Raw genomic sequence first — 13,019 nt, 5'->3', positions numbered from 1 at the left:
GTGACAAGTATTCATTGGAAACCTAAGTGAGAGATTTTTTTTTTACAGATGAACAATGATCATATGCAGATTTCTTCATCCAGAGGTACACACTATCATAAATCATTTTGATTTTATTTACTAGCCTTCTTAACTAAAATGAACTATTCTTAGCTTTTTTGTACTAGTCTTAGGTATTAAGTATTCAGCACAACTGAACCCTAATTCATCTCTCAATGGTGCACTGATAAAAACAAGATTTGGAATCTAGAGTCCTGAGGTTCAAATCTTGACTCTGTCACTCATAGAGTCTGTGTAATCTTGGGCACGTCACTGAATAGGCTTCAGTTTCCTCATCTGTAAAATTAAGGGGTTGGTTTAGAGAATCTCTAAGGTGCTTTCCATCCCTAAATGTATGATCCTATAACCTCCAAACCTGCTGTTTTATAAAATACTCTTAAAAAAATTCAGTGGGTCTCTAATTTATTTTTTAAAGTTATTTCTTAAAATGGTTGCATATAAACTTGCCCTCCATACCTGATCATTCGGTTGTTGTTGTTTTAGGATGGTGGGAAGCAGTGTAATTGTAGTGGAACAGAGTGCTGGATTTGTAATCATTGGTTCAAGTACTCTCTGGGTGATCTTGGCCAAGTTACTTTACCATTCTGGGCCTCAGTTTCCTAATCTATAAAATGAAAGTTAAACTGGAAGACCTCAAGATCCCTCCTAGCCCTAAAGCTATTATGATCCTCTGATCTTAGGGCAGCACTAAGCCAAAGACATATCTTTGGCAAATTTTAAAATGCCATATGGTTTAGTCTTCTAAGAGAACCACTGTTAACTATTGAAATAATAAAATAAAGTATTCTAAACTAAAAAATATATAGTAAGCTATCTCTTTCCATCTTTTTGTAGTCTGAAAAGTTGGACAGAGCAGACTTAAGGAAGAGGGTATTTTCTATATCTTTGTCAGGTAGTCTTATCTGCTTGTTGATCTAGTTACTTGCTGCTTTTTTGGACAGACTTTGAATTCCAAGAGAGTAGCCATATTATTGCTGATTACAAGTTATCATTGAAACCAGTTTGTTCTCATTAAAATATTTGGGTTTTTAAATTATATGATTTTATCATTTTATAGGGGAAAAATTACATTGATCTTTGTATTCTACTAATTCTGTGTTCTAAGAAGCCAAGGCATGATTTAATTTAAAAAAGAAAAAAAAGAAAAGCACTGAACCAGGAGTTGGGAGACCTAAGTTCAGGCCCTCTGCTAGTAACTTGTAACTGAGCTTGAATAAATCGATGAATTGCTCTGGGCCTCAGTTTCCTCACTTGTAAAATGAGGGGATTAGACAGAAATATCAACTTTTCAGCCTACCATTCTACTAACTGTGTAAAACTCCCAAGTACAGCCTGAACTAGATTAAAATGTAGTTGAGAAATGTTTAACAAAAATAAATACAAATACAACATAGATAACGTTAATTTGTGGTTTTCTAAGTTAACATACTGCCAGCAGGGATCCGTTTCTATTTTAATTTGACACCATTAGACTAGATGATGTCTAAAGTTCCTTTCATCTCTTAAGTCTGTGATTATATTTCAGTTAAACAGTTCCAGAGTGGGATATCAAGTTAAATATAAACTTATAAACTCCTTTTGTAATATAGGACCTCTAGTGAGGAAAATTTACAGAGATTTGATGTCAGGAAAAACTTTACAACAATTAGAGATGTCCTAGAGTGAAATGGGCTGCCTCAGAGATGGGCAAATTCCCCTTCCTTAGAGGTCTTCAAGCAAAAACTGGACAAGTACCTGTCAACTATGTCATAGTAGACTTTTCTTTTGAATGTGAGTTGGACCAGATAGCCACAGGGGTCCCTTCTTTTTGTCAAATTCTTTGATTCTGACGGTTGCATAAGTGTATATTCCAGCTTTAGTATACTGATAAAAAGTGAAGATCATTAATTGAAAGTCTTATCCTGCTTCAGTGTCATCATCCTGAACATCATTATACAGGACTTTAGATGTTGAAGATTGAGCTGAATCTGTACTGACCATAAGACAAACCCACGAGGTTTCTTTGTAGAAGAAATCTCTGATATAAGGTGATTTTTTAAAAAATCCTCTTAATCTCAAAAATTAAGTATGTGTTAATAAATTCCAGTTAATTAAAAATCCTGGCTACTGAGATTTTACTGAATTTCTATATTCTGTAAGTATATCATAGGTTTTTAAATAAGATGTTATGATCTGTCATCTTTCAGTAAAGTAACCATTGGCTTTAAAATTTCACAAACTGCCTAGGCTAGGGGAATCACCCTGGTTGTTTTCTGCCTGAGAAATGAATGGTTTCTCTGTGTAAGAGAATAAATTTATTTTCAGAATGTTCTGGAAAGTTTTAAATTTTCCCTATCATAGTTTAGAAAGTACTTTAATTTTTCCACAGGGTTATTTATCCAGCTGAAAAAAAAGTCCATTTCCTCTTTTACTTTGTAAACAAGTATATATATTAAAAAGTCTTCAATTTTATATATGTACATATAACATATATACAATATACTCGTATACATACACACATATATCACATATATACTCTATATGTACACACACATATATGTACATAAATATTTTAACTAGTGACTCAATTTATCAAAATTATATTTTTTGGTTCAGACCCTTAACTCAGCAACTTCTCTTCCTTCTCTTCCTTATCTTCCTTGTTGCTGTTTTCTATTAGCTGTAGGTCATTGTCCTTCTTTTTTCAAGGAGTTAGTACCTGGCTCACATTCTTTCTTTCTATTTCAACCTGTTTCCTAATATTTGAGGACTTCGGTGTACATGTAGATGTCCCTTCAAACATCCTGACCCTGGCCACATGCCATTGATCTTACCATTAGTCATAACTGTACTACCCCCAGAATCCCAAACTTTAAAATTTCTTTTCTGATCATAGGCTTCTGTCCTTCTAGCTCTCCCTATGTTTAATTCCTCTTAAACCTATTTTTTTTCCTTGCCTCAACTTCTTGTCACTCCACTGCTTTCCTAGACCATCACCCCTGCTCTTGCCTGACTTTCTTCCCAGTTTCAGTTATACATTGTCCTCTTCCCTTGAATCCCTTGCCTTCTTTTTCTGTCACCACTCATTCTACACCAAACCCTAACCATTTGTCTTCTCCACTCCTACTTGTGTCCTATGGAATGCCACCGGAGGAAGTCATATAACTGTGCTCACTGGGTCCACTGCAAATTTGTTACCTAATCTCAACAGTGCCCTCACTGCTGCACAACAGGATCACATTCCCAACAGCAGCTGTCCCAGACTTTATCTTCTCTCCTCAAGTTTCTTATACCACCCTTTCCCTCACCCCTTCTGTAGAGTATTTCACCTCATAATTTACTGAGAGCATATAAGCCATCTATCATGAACTTCCTTTTCTGCCCATCTCCTATCTCAAAACTCTTCGATATCATACCTATTCTCTCTTCCTTTGTTCCAGTCTTTAATGAAGAGGTGGTCTTTCTCCTTGTCAAAGCAACTCTTCTCCATTTGTTCCCTTGATCTCATCCCTTCCCATCTCTTCCAAGAGCTTGTCCCTGCTATCATCTCCTCTCTCTGTTGTTCTTATTTACTGTTCCCTTCCCTCTTGCCTCTAAACAGGCTCAGATATCAGCTATCCTTAAAACAACCCAAAACAAAACCCTTCACTAGATACTGTCCTCCTCTCAAACTATTGACCTTTATCACTCTTTTCTTTTACAGCCAAATTCCTTAACAAAAACAAAACAAAACAACTGTCTTCACTCACTACTTGCACTTCTTGTGCTTGTTTCTCTGTAGCTCCGGTATCCCAGCTTCCTACCCTACCATTTGACAACAACAGTAATAAAAATTGTTCTCCTTAAGGTTACTAAGTACTAAACTGCTTGCTAAATCAGATGGCCTTTTGTCACTTGTCATCTTTTTTGACTTCCCTGCACATTTTGACAGTGTTAATCACCTTCTGGATGCTTTCTTCTCTCATTATCTTAAGACACTTTTCTCTCTTGATTCTCCTCCTACCTTTCTGACCATTTCTTCTCATTCTGTGTTGCTGAATTATCTATTCCATGTCTGTCCTGCTCTGGCATTCCTCCTTCTCCTACTGGAGCTCAAATTCCTGTCTCTGGTGCCCTAGGCTCTAATAGACAAACTTTCATCTTATCTCTCCCAGAATCCTACCGCCATACCACTTCCTGTCCAACTCCAAACCACATATACTCAGCTGCCCCTCATCTCTTTACCCCCCTTTCCAGCCTGTCTTCCAGTATCTATCTTCCCCTATTAAAATGTAAGCGACTTGAGGACAAGGACTTCCTTGTTCAAAAATCTTCAGGGACATCTTATTGCTTCTTGGAATTTAACCCTTTACCACCTGTCTTTGTCCTACTTTGCAATTTATTTCATGCTACTCTCCTTCACACACTCTATATTTCTATCAGTTTACTTGCTTGTTCCCCTAACTCAGCATCTCATCTTTAACCCTTGCATAGTGTCCCATGCAGTGCTTTTTTTTCATCCCCATCACTTTCCAATGAGTCTCTCTCCTACTAGCAACCAATAAAACTTTCTCCTACAACAAATAATAATGCAAAACAAATTGACATATTGGCCATATCTTCTTTATAACATCTCTCAATTTTTGTTTCTTGTCCCATTCCTCATAGCAAATTTTTATCTTATATACCTAGTCCCTAGTCCATATGATAGCAATGACTACACCAGCTGAATGGCACCTAAAAGGAGAAACAGGTGAAACTCAACCTTTTCCCTCTGATCTCTTCCTTTCCAGGGCATTGCATTGTATGAACACCTTTAAGTAGCAATTGGAAAAGCTGCAAGTTCAAAACTGGGAGAAAGTCGGCTTTCTCTGATCCCTGTTTTTCTCTGATATATTGTAGTCTGCCAAACTCCTTTTCTCCTGACACCCTTTTATACCTTAACAATTCCTATACCTTAACAATTCCAGTTTAAAATGAAGTACTGGACTATCAGAGGCAACTCTGTAGCAGGACACTAAAGACAAAGTGATTGTCAAGTGGGACTAGTCTACAGGGCAAGCATGTATTTGCCTAATAGACTTTTTGCCCCTAAGGTTAGAGAGGATGAGGATGAGCGTATATTTTGTAGGATCGAAGAACTCAGCAGGAGTTTTGGGGATCCTGACCCAGGAGTGTGCAGATAAATATTTAACAATCAGCTCCCCCCCCCAAAAGTGCCCATGATATATTTTAAAGTTCTGCATTATTAATATTTTAACATTATTAACATATTTAAAATCTAGACAAGATAAGTCTAGAACAAAACAATAATTCAAGTCCTGATTTGTAGCTGTTTGCTGATTTCCAAGGTCAGTGCTCACACTGGAAATTGAGCAATGACTCAGCACATGACTGCTATGGCCACCTTGAACCTCACTTTCCGTCAATTCAGGTCCTCGCTTCCAAGGACATCACTGGCATCTGAATAGCTCCTACGGTAGCTCTCTCAAGACCAGCGAAGTAAAAACAGGAAGAAGGTTTCTGAGCAGGGGAATAAACACACTCAAACCTTACTATTATGCAAGTATAACCTGCTCAACCTGTATTGATAATTATCTTCCAGTTGCTAATGCTATTATCTTCCGGTTGCTCTAATAGACTTAGTGTCTATTCCAAGAGAATTCTGTGTCACCTAGACCAATTACCTGAAATATATTCGATGCAAAGGTGGAAATACTTCAGAAATGAGGTTTACTTTATTCAATTGTCCTTTGTATTGGAAGATAATATCACTTATGATTATTATTTGCATATAGTGGATCTTCTGTGACTTTAAACAAAAATACCTTTAGTGTCAATATCTTCTAATATGAAAAGACTAAGAAGTGACTTAGAAGCCTGTAGGTATTTGAAGCATAAGGGGTTCGGAACAACAGAGTAATATTGGAGACATATCTTTGTTGTTTGTATTTTTTAATTCCAATGAGAAAAGGTCCAAATTTCTTATCTGAAATAGTATCTCATTTTCCAGGCTGATTTTAAGTGCCAACATTTTTGGTGTGAAGCTGTAAATGGAAAGTAGTTTAAAAGAATGTTTTAGGATGAGTATAAATATCAATATTCCATGTTCAAGGATGGTTGCCTTTGAGTGTTCCTTGAGTTAAGAATTAACTTCTATTTATTTATTATTTTAGTTAACTGTATCCATAGATAGTGCCCTATTGTGCTTTGTTAGGTGACGTGGAAGATATGGGAAAACAGAAGTCAAAAAATAAATGATAGGAAGGAAGGTCTCCAGCAAAATTACACAGACAAAATGTGTAAGTGTTCTGTCTGAAGTATATATAGCCTAGAACTCTGGAACTTAATGGCAGTTTGTGCTTTAATGCCAGACCAGATAGCGGGATAGCAAGTTAATACAGGAATTGGTAGAGCAGTACAGAGATAAGTTAAAGTAACATTAAGGATATAAGTCCAGAAATAGCACAAATCACAGAGTTGCTTTTTTCCCCCCTAAATTTCCAGTACATGGAGCGTTCTCTCTTTTCTGCCAGTTTAAATCACAAAATTCATTTCAATTTAAACATTTATTAAGTGCTTGCTGTGCCCTATGCTAGGCACTGGGGAGCAAGATGGTAAACAAGAAATGAACATTTCTTGAATTGAATTTCATTGAAGAACAAAAATGACATAGTCCCTGCCTCAAGAAATCGTCCCTCAAGGGGCAGCTAGGTGGTGCAGTGGATAGAGCACCGGCCCTGGATTCAGAAGGACCTGAGTTCAAATACAGTCTCAAACACATAACATTTACTAGCTGTGTGACCCTGGGTAAGTCACTTAGCCCTGTTGCCTAGCAAAAAAAAAAGAAAAGAAAAAAAAGAAATGGTCCCTCACTCAAGGAACTTAGCATTAGTGGGATGCAAGTATAAGAAAAAAAAATGTTGTGAAGTCTTTTCCAAAGGAAAAAGAGTAATGCTAATTGGAAAGACCAGGAAAGACCTCTTGTAGGAGGTAGCACCCAAACTGTGCTTTGAAGGAAGGTAGCGAATTCCCCAAGGCAGAAGTGAGGAGGAAGTGCAGGCCAGACAAGGGGATCTGCTGCACCAAGGCATTGATGCTGCAGCCTTATGTAGAAGGGAAAAGCCAATCAGACTAGAGAAGAGCAAAGAGAAGGGGAGTGAAATGAGATAAAACAGGAAAGGTCAGTGGTAACCAGGCTGAGGAAGACTTTAAATGCCAGTCTGACTTACTTTATCCTAGAGAAAAGAGGGAACTCCTGAAGATTTTTGAAAGTAGAGCCGGAAGGAACTTTATTGAGGTTCAGTGACTTACCCAGGGTCACACAGCTAGTAAGTGTTATGTGTCTGAGGCTGTATTTGAACTCAGGTCCTACTGAATGCAGGGCTGGGGCTCTATCCACTGCGCCACCTAGCTGCCCCCCTAGAAGGAACATTAGAGATCATATTGTCCAACACCCTAAATCACATACTTTCTTCAAGGCTTAGTTCATGACCTACATTCTTCATGAGATCTTGGGTATTAAATTCTCTCTTTTAATCTCATTCTCTTCCTTTAAGATGTCTGTGGCAAATTTAGAGTGTACAACACAAAATATCTCACTTTAGGTTCTTCTCTTGTTCACCAGCTGTTTCACTGATATTCCTTTTAAATCCCTGTGTAGGCCACCAAGACAAGGGCTGTCATCTTCTTCTGTATCACCAAAAGGATCTAGCATAGCACTGGGGTCCACAGCAGAGGATCATTACGTATATTTATTGATAAGGTTCTTCTTATTGTAGAAGAACCTTCCTTTGCTGCTTAGGTGTTCCATGTAGTAAATTCATGAGAAGAATATACATCTCTACCTTGTTTTTTTTTTTCTTTTAAAGCTAGCTGAAAAAAATCTTCTCCACCCATTCCCACAGTTTTTGATCTGATGATATCTTTGAAGGCAGTTAAAATTGATAGCAGGAAGGAAGCAACTTATCTGCTCAGGGGCTCATCCTTAAAATCTAGTACTGGCAAGTTAGATTTCTTTTCCGCTTAAGCCTCATTGCTCCATTTCTTTAAAGAAACAGTACTAATTTGTTTGGGCAGCATAACTGTAACACTTCAAAAGAAAAACAAGTAGTTCACTGGTTCTGACCATGAAGTAGCTCTTACTTTCTTTAGCATTACTTGTGAATGGGACAGGTCAGGAAGCACTGCTACTCATGGGTGCTTACAAAGTGGATTGTGGGTCATTGCTTCTGTCTACAATTCATTGCAATAATTTTTTTTTGCCTGTCAGACAAAAGCACTACTTTTAGACTTTTGTGTGTGTGTGTTTTGATTAAGCTGCCTCTTTCACATTCATGAAAACAATATAATATCTCTTTGACTTTTAGGATAATTTGACTACAAACTTTGATCTGTTTCAGCTCAACAGCTTTCTAAGGACGATATTCAAGAATTCTCACCATCAAGGAACAAGTAACATCGGTAAGATTATTTTGTTAAGGGTATTTCCCCCCCCCCCCCTTGTGTTTCTCAATGCCATATTGATCTGGTAAGGTACTGACTTGAGAATCTGTGCTTGTTGCTTATTTGCTTTATGAAATAGGATGAGGATAGTCAAAGCCCATTAGACCAGATCTATTTTCTTCCAGACAAAAAAAGGTAAAGAGAGAAACTGCTTTTGGTTTAGTTCATTTCAATTTAACAAATATTTATAAGATGCCTTCTGTGTCTTGGCTATTCAGTGGGGCTGCAAACACAGAAAATGACATAGCCCTTGTCTTCGAGGAGGTTTCATTCTACTATGATTGAAGGGAGGAGGAAATGAGGGTATTTAGCAGGTATACAGATGAAGAAATAAATTAATTTGAAAAAAGAGAGAGCATAACATCTGAGGGGATTAAGGAAGTCTTAATGGAAAAGGTGATATCTGACCTAAGCCTGGAAGGGAGCAAAGGCTTTTCAGAGGCAGTTGAAGGAAGAATCACATTCCACATGTGGAAGGGGATAGCTCTGCATTGGAAGAAGGAAATTGAATGCTGAATTCAGGAACAACTGGTAGTTCATTTTGGCTGGAACACTGAATATGTGATGGAGCAATATGAAATTAGGCTACAAGAGTAATTTGGAGCCCAATTGTAGAGGGCCAAGATTAGCGAGTTTGTAATTTCTCATAGAGACATTAGGGCAGAGGCCTAGAGGCAAAAACCAAAGGTTTTTTAGTAGGATAATAACATGGTGAGACCTGTGCTTTAGTAAGATTATTTTAGGAGTGGTATGGAAGATTGATCAGAAATAAGAAAACCAGTTAGGACCATATTATAATAGTCAGGGTGAGAGAGGCCTGAACTAGGGTGCTGGCTATGGGAGTGGAGAAAAGGGCATGGATATGAAAGATATTATGCAGGTAGACTACTACAAGATTTAGCAACTAATGGATGGGGTGGTGGAAGGAGTAAGAAGAAAGAAGTCGAGGATGAGTTAAAAACTCAATGTAATAAGTATAATTTTCTACAAAGGAACCGCTGACATACCATCAGTGCCTAGTGAATTAGGAGAAAATGTTATCCTTTTGAAAAGTTTAAAGGATATGTATGTGATAAAATTATCCAAGGTCCGTCCTGAGTTTTAAAGTGATATTCCAGAGCATCTTCTACTAAAGTTCTACTTCAGCTGTCATCGTAGTATAGGGGTTAATCCCAGGTTCTCAGAAGCTGTATTAGTGGAGCACAAGTTCTAATGGGTCCTCCAACTGGAAAGGCTTGAAAGTATGGGCTTGTTTTTCATTCTAGCTAGGCATAAATATGTTTATCACCTGGAGGTTGACCTATTGTCACTCAATCACTGAACATTTATTAAGTGCCTCCCACATGCCAAGCTCCATGCTAAGAAGTTGGAATATAAACTCATAAATGAAACAGTCCCCACTCAAGGAGCTTATATTCTAATGGGGGAAACATACCTATGTAAATCTAGACAGAATAAATATATACAGACTAAATACAAAATAAAAATATGAAGTAGTTAAAGACCAGGTAGTTAGTGAGGGAGAGATGGAGGGCATCAGCAGTTGTTACAATCAAAAAGAGCATCTGCATCTTGAATTAAGTTAAAGCTTTAGGTGGGGAAAAATTGTTTTAGGCCATAGCAACTGATGACGCAGATTAAAATACAAAATGGCCATGTGACCCCATCTTGCTTCCAGGATAAAGACAGTCAGGTGGGAGAAAGAGGAGTTAATAGTGCTAAGAATCATATAGCCCTTAGTTAACTGGTGGTGCTATTTACAATTTATCACATTGTTCAACAACCAAAGAATTGGGGTAATAATGAAGGAGGGAATTGCCCAGGATAAGAAGGTGCCAACGAGTTGTATTAGGAGGACAGAATATCCGTACCAATGACATCATGGGTTCCCAAAAGTACTAGAGTGTGGAAAGTTGGTTAAAATCTGAGAAATAGTCTGTCTTGCTTTCCACAGTGAGTTGGGTTCTTTTTGTGAGGACAGGTGAGTAGAACTATTCAGTTCTGTTGCACTCTTGCTGTTGGTCAAAGGATTTCTTTTCCCTTTTTACTAGTTTTTGGTGTAAGATATCTCTTGTATTTAGTCTTGCTCAGTTTCTCAAGATTCAATTAACAACTGACTACTGTCTGAGATTTTGGAAAATGCTATCCTCTTGTCAGTATTCATTACTTTATCTCTTAATAGTAAGTTTTCTTGAAGTAAAATAGCCTCATGATAAACCATTCCATGGAAACCTAATGCCGTAGCTGCCCTGCTTTTGAGCTAATATTTTTCTAATTTTTATGCTAGCTAGAGGGAGAAAACATTATCATTTCATACAAGTTGGAGCAACTTCAAAGGACAGTAGAGTAGGAGATTCTGGAAATAACCAGATACAAACATGTATTTCTGTACTCCAGTCTCTTTGTTTTAAATTTGGGCTAGATAAGCAGACATAATCAAAATATCCTTACATTTTGGATATCCCCTGGGAAAATTTGGCAAGAGTTCCATTCCCCTCTCCCTGAAATCATAAAGAGAGAGAGAGAATTAAATGGGCCTGGGAATCAGTTTTCCTCTAAAAACAGGAGAAATGCTGTGAAACAGATCACAGAGAAATCAGGCAAAGACTGTATTGTTGTTGTCTAATTTTAAACTAATTATGGGGGGCTGGAATATCTCAGGCAGTAAACTTAATACCTGTCAGTAAAAGCACTTTATTCCCTTTGGCATTTTCAACGACATCTTTTCAGAGTGCACATTTAGCAAACACCTGTTACTTAAGGCTGTTTTGTGTATCCGTAAACAGAAAGTCATAGCAAGCCTACATTCTGAAAGCTGGTAATGGTAGTGAAATGTTACTCCTGCCACAAGGTATGAGCACTCACATGTTGTAGAATCTGCTAGGACAAATCCCCCTTTTCCTATTCTTTTGTTCATAGTTTGTCTTGATATTTTTGCCCAAAATGAATTTTGGTATTTCTGTGATATAGTCTGTTAGTATTAGATAGAATCTAAAAATCTTCCACATGATATTGGTATTTGAAGGGACGTCAGTAGCCAGCTGGTTCAACCTATACTCAGTAGGAACTGCCAATATAGCATATACTACAAGCGGTCATCTAAACTCTGCTGAAGACCTCCATGAAATAGGGAATCAAGTACCTCCCGAGGTAGCTGATTGTACTTTAGGACTTCTCCAATTGTTAGAAACATTTTCCTGACTGTAAGCCTAATCTTGCCTCTTTTCAGCCCCCTTCCTTGTTCAGGGTACTGCTCTCTGGAGTCAAACAGAACAAGACTGGTCTGTCTCCCCACGTGACAGTCTTTCAAATACCTAATACTACCATTAGGTTGCCTCTAAATCTTCATTAAAAGGCAGTGTGGTACAGTGGAATTGCCACGCGATTTGGAGAGAGTCTGTATTCAAATCCCAGCTCTACTACTTACTTGCTACCCGTGTGATCTGGGGCAATGAATGAATCGTTCAATCTGCAGACATTTATTAAACTACTACATGCTAGGCACTGTTCTAAATGGGGATACAAAGACAAAAGCAAAACAGTCGCTGCCCTCAAGGAACTTATATTCTAACAAGGAAGACAATAAACATTTACATATGTAGTTATAGGAAATACACGGTAACCTTGGAAAGAAGGTATGTGCAGCTGGGCAGACCAGGAAAGGCCTCATGTAGAAGGTGATGCCTAATATAGGTGTTAAAGGAAAATAAAGATCCCAAGAAGTGAACATGAGGAACATTCTAGACATGGGGAAAAGACAGGGCAAAGCCACAAAGATGGGAGATGATGTGTGTGAGGAACAAGAGGTTCAATAAAGCTGTACTGTAGAGTGTTTGAAGCAGAGCTATGTTCAAGAAAGCTGGAAAGGGCCAGGTTGTAAAGAGCTTTAAACTCCAGTCAGAGAGGTTTATATATGATCCTAGAGGTAATAGGAAGCCAATAGAATTCATTAAAGGCAGAGTGGCGAGAAATGACATGATCAGTCCTTCATTTTTGGAAAATCTCCTTAGCAGTCATATAGAGAATGGATTGGAGTGGGGAGAGGCCAATGATAAGGAAACCAATTAGAAAATATTACAAAAGTCTAAATGATAGATAATGAAAGCATGAATTAGGGCAGTTGACTGCGTGAATGAAATGAAGATATTGTGGAGATAGAAGTGACACAGTTTGCCAACTAATTGAACATATGGGATGAGTGGTAGTAAGGAGTAAAGGATGACAAGATTGTGAATTTGGATGAATAGAAGAATCATGGTATCTTTGACAGTAATAAAGAAATTTAGAAGAGGAATATTGAAAGAAACATAGTAAGTTCTGTTCTAGAGAGGTTGAATGTTAGATACCTATGGAGCATCCGTTTCAAAATGTCTGATAGATAGTTGATGAGAGACTGAAACTCAGGAAAGAGACTAGTCCTGACTCTCTAAATCTGAAAGTCATCTGTGTAGAGATGATCATTGAGACTGCAGTATACCATTAAATGATCAAGTGAG

The 13,019-nt window shown here is 37.7% G+C and overlaps 1 protein-coding gene across 3 annotated transcripts in view; it reads left to right on the top strand.

The window, feature by feature from the left end:
* The window catches only part of ABHD2 (abhydrolase domain containing 2), a 115,918-nt gene that overhangs the window by 21,976 nt on the left and 80,923 nt on the right, over window positions 1-13,019 (top strand). For 2 of the 3 annotated variants that reach the window (XM_027851503.1, XM_027851504.1), the window contains one exon: window positions 8,421-8,481. The exons of the other annotated variant lie outside the window; for it this stretch is intronic. The gene's annotated coding sequence lies outside the window, so the exon portion shown is untranslated. The remainder of the gene's footprint in view (window positions 1-8,420; window positions 8,482-13,019) is intronic. 3 annotated transcript variants of the gene reach the window in all.

The sequence above is a fragment of the Vombatus ursinus genome, unplaced genomic scaffold (assembly GCF_900497805.2).
Source record: "Vombatus ursinus unplaced genomic scaffold, bare-nosed wombat genome assembly UNPS02009205.1, whole genome shotgun sequence".
Classification (NCBI taxonomy): Eukaryota; Metazoa; Chordata; class Mammalia; order Diprotodontia; family Vombatidae; genus Vombatus; species Vombatus ursinus.
This window is presented reverse-complemented; position numbering and strand designations above follow the sequence as displayed.